General features: G+C 50.3%; 1 pseudogene; it reads right to left on the reverse strand.

Moving 5' to 3' along the window:
* Positions 1-856: 856 nt before the first annotated feature.
* LOC101584534 lies at positions 857-3,699 on the reverse strand (annotated as a pseudogene).
* Positions 3,700-4,477: the final 778 nt, after the last annotated feature.

The following is a 4,477-nucleotide window of genomic DNA, read 5'->3' on the forward strand; positions in this document are numbered from 1 at the left end:
CACTTGCCAGGGAAGCGCTTATTCCACTGAGCCATCTCCCCGGCCCCATGTACTGCTTTTAAATACCCTATAAATAAACATCAGCCCTGTCAGCATGGTATTTGGTTTTTAAGAAGCAACAGCATAGGCATTGTATTGATTACACAGCAGTTACAAGGGTCTTGATACAGTGGGATGTATAGTCTAAAGGAAACAGATGGAGAACTTAACACCATGTGAGAACACACAGGGGACGCGCATGCAGGACGAGGGCCCTGGAGTGGCCTTGCTGCTTCTCCTTCTGCAACAGCAGATGGCCCCAAGCAGAGCCTGCTTTGGTGGCAGTGGGACTGACCTTTCTGACACTGCCACACAGGTCTGTGTGCGGCTGTGGGATGAGTCCTGTGCCCTGGGCACACAGTGAGACAGCAGTGGCAGAGAACCCATCTCTAATACCCCAAGTACCTGCGACTGGAAAGTGCATTCCACGCCACTCAGGCCACAGGCAAAGTGTGGCATGGGAAACGACACAAGTGACAGGACTCAGGGTTGCTGCTCCCATTATGTGGCACCTTGAGCAGAACTCATGGGGACTGGCTCGCTGCTCCTCCTCTGCCTGCAGCCTGGTGGGCCTCAAGCTCTCCCCAGAGGGGAGGGAAGCCCTTCCGGAAGGGCTCCGCGTCTCGACTGCCTCAAGTTAAGCTGCTTCCCCAACTGCAAGTTCCTACTATGGGAAAAGCGTTAAAATAATTGAAGGTCTGTTTTACTGGCAATTTAGGATGCAAAGTATTTTATTTTTAAATTTCTAAACTTTGAAAACAAGGTAGCTGAGGTTAAATAACAGAGCTTTCCAAAGCTAAGTATGCTCGCCGGAACTCAAGTTTTTCTGCATAAAATACAAAAACAACTTCCTGAAACTCCTAGGTGGGAACAAGACTGTCCTGACGACCTGCCTATGCAAGCTGCGCCTTCTCGGTTGTAACATTTCTTTTTCTCCTTGGCAAGGGCTCAGGGACCTCCGTGCACTCTCCAGGTGCACACGGACAGCTCCTGCCGAAGGTCTCCTGGGAGGCGGACACCATGCACAAGAAGCCGTCCTCATCTTTCTCGCTCTCGAACACCTCCGAGATGGAGTGGACACGCTCACCATGCTGTAGCCGTTCACCAGCAGGAAGAAGGCCTGGTTGGCACTGAGCTGTAGGCGCCGCCTGATGATCTTGATGAGCTCGCTCATGTCAACGTGGTCGGGGATCAGGAACTTTGTTTTGTCCAAGACTGGCAGCTGCTCCTCGACCTTGTATCGCTCTATGATCACGGGGATTTTGGTGGGATGCTGCTCTCGGATGAGCCAGATGTCTTCTACTCTTTGTTCAAAGGTGCAGCGCTGCTCGCAGGTCTTCTCCGACAGCACTGTGCTGGGGTCCCCGGGGCAGCGGCAGCACTTATGTTTTCTTTTTCTTTTTTTTAGAACAGAGGATTGAACTCAGGCCTTTACACTTGCCAGGGAAGCATTTATTCTATGAGCCATCTCCCCGGCCCCTCATCTTTTCAAAAAATGATTAAGTGGTTGGGGGCATGGCTCTGTGGTACAGTGCTTGACCTACACGTGTGCAGTCCTGGTTCCATCCCTTACACACACCCACACGTGCACACACACAAAGGTTGACAAAGTAGGAGTAATGTAATTTATAACATACTGAATTAGGAGTAGGAACATTCACTCTGGGGACAGAGGCCCAGGCAAAGGAAAGCAAATGTGTGGCAGGTGTGCATCTCCTTATGTGTGCGCGTGCACACACACACACACACACACACACACACATGGCCATCTCACACAGACACACCCGTTTTCACAAACAGTCCAATATAGTCACACTGTCCTGCCTCTTGTACTGCACAGCTTCAGCATGAGGATTTCAGAGTGCTTCCTCCTCTGAAGACACATTTCTGTGATATGAGAAGTACCACTTAGCATACACTCATGTTAAGACTAACTACAAGGTTAATCTCAGTGTGAGGGTGAGTCTGGGAAAGGAGTCTGAACTAACGAGCCGTCAGGACTAGGACTGGGGTCAGACCCGATACTCAGCGGAGCACTGCTTGCCCACTGACAGCGAAACTAAGGATCTTCTCAGCACTTCCTTTCTTTTTTTGGCAGAACTGGAGATTGAATTCAGACCCTTGTGCTTGCTAGGCAAGTGTTATTCTACTGAGCCATCTCACCAGCCCCACCTACATGACATTCTTGTGCCACAGTTAAGAATCCATCACTGAGGGGTTGGGGAGATGGCTCAATAGAATAAGTGCTTCCCTGGCAAGCGCAAGGGCCTGAATTCAATCCCTGGTTCTGCAAAAAAAAAAAAAAAAAAAAAAAAATCCACCGAAATGTTGAGGTGGAAACAAAGTAGAGGGTGAGCAGGGCCAAAGCCATCTGCTGAGAGGAGGGAAAAGCCTCAGCAGTCAGCAGGAATGGACTGGGAGGCTTGGACACTGTCAGTAAGAGGGGCTTTACTGGAAGGAAGCCTTCCAAAAATGATTTTAAGGCTTCTAGGAATTCTGGCATAGTGGCATGCATCTGTAATCCCAGTACTCTGGAAGGCTGAGGCAGGAAGATTTCAAGTTCTTGGGAAATTGAAATTTAGCTTGGGAAATTTAGTAACAACCTGGACAATTTAGTGACTCCTCTCTTAATAAATAAATATTTAAAAAGACTAGCTTACCTGAGTAAAATCCTCGGTTCCACCAAAAAAAAAAAAAAAAAAAAAAAAAAAAAAAAAAAGACAAGGTTGGTAATTGTGCAAAGGCCTCAGGTTCAAATCCAAGTACAGAACAAAAAAAGGGGCAGGGCTCCTAGGAGGAAAGGTGAATTATTTATTTTTGTTTTGTTTTTATGAAACAGGGTCTAACTATGTAGCCCAAGCTTGAACTCATGGCAATCCTCCTGCCTCAGCCTCCAACATGCTGTAATTACATGTGTGCAATACCATACCTGGCTGATAATCACTTTTAGAAATGAAAAAAAAGCTGGGCATGGTGAGTACCTGTAATCCCAGCACTCAGAAAGACCAGAGTTTGAGGTCAGCCTAAGTGAAAAGCCAGACCCTGTCTCAAAAAATCCAACCAACCAATGAACCAAACAAACTGAAAGTACAATTGTAAGGGGAAATTCTGTTTGAGGTGCATAGACTTTTGGCTATGGACGGGGTGGCAGAGATACACTGCCAAATCTTAGGAAGATGAAGAGAGAGTTGAAGGTCTTGTCTAAGGTGACCTAGGTAAACTGTGGTACAGTCAGGCCCCATGTTGGATTGAGGGGACCGGCAGCCTCAACTCCGACAGGCCTGCAGGTAGATAAAAACGCTGTACAGAGTATTCCTCTGCAAAGAAACCCACTAACAGGGGACTGGAGAGATGGCTCGGTAGAATAAGCGCTTCCCTGGCAAAGCGCAAGGGGCTGTGTTCAATTCCTAATCAAAAACAAAAACAAAAAACCACCCACTAACACGGGTCTTTAGGGCTCGAAAGGAGGGCAGGGACCAGGAACACCAGGGTAGGACCAGGAAGGAACTCTGACGCCGTGAAAGAAATCAAGTCTCTGAGCTACTGTGCGCCCAGCATTGTACATGCCTCATTTTGTTACACTGCAACCCTGCAAAACAGATATCATCATTTTAATTATTTGAGGCAGGGTTTCACTTCGTGAGTTCAGACTGACCTCATAATCTTCCGGCTTCAGCCCCCGAGCTGGGATTATAGGTGCACACCACCCTGCCCAGGCTACTAACATCGTAAAGAGGAAAGAAACTGCCCTGTGTGTCGGTACACACCTCTAATCCCAGCACTCTGGGAGACAGAAAGATAACAAAAGGAAATTCAATTTTAGGTAATTTAGCAATTTAAATGAAAAAAAAAAAAAAGTCTGGCAATGCAGCTGTGAGGGCTGGGTTCAAGTTTCAGAACGAGGTGCCATGGGCGAAGTCAGAAAGTTTGAGCTGGGTACAGTGGCACACCTGTAACCCAGCACTCGGCTGGCCGAGGTGGGGGATTGCCGTGATTCTGAGGCCAACCTGAATTACATTGCGGGACCGTGTCTCAGAACACAAGGCGAAAGAAAACGAAGCTTAATTTCCTCAATAAGGCAGGGTTGGACCCGGGCTCGAAGGGAGCCCAACGCGAAGGCAGGGAGGTCCAGTTCTGCCTGCGAGCAAGGTGAGGGCGTTCACGCTCCCTGGAGCCCGGAGGCCCGTCCGTTGCTCCCCGCGCCGCCCAGGGAACTCCAGCCGCGGGGGCGGCGCGGCGCAAGAGCGTGGGAAGGCAAGCCCGACGCTGCGCGCCCCGGCCGCCGCGCGAGAAGCAGGGCGGTGCCGGTGCGGGAAGCAGCGACCGCACCGCGGCGGGCGCCAGCGAGCCAGGCCCGCGGGCCGCGCCCCTCGCCCCGCCCGCCACGTGACCTGCGCGCTGCGGTCCGGCCCGGGGCGGCGGCGCGGGCGGTCACGTG

The sequence above is a fragment of the Octodon degus genome, unplaced genomic scaffold, assembly GCF_000260255.1.
Source record: "Octodon degus isolate 3935 unplaced genomic scaffold, OctDeg1.0 scaffold00046, whole genome shotgun sequence".
NCBI lineage: Eukaryota > Metazoa > Chordata > Mammalia > Rodentia > Octodontidae > Octodon > Octodon degus.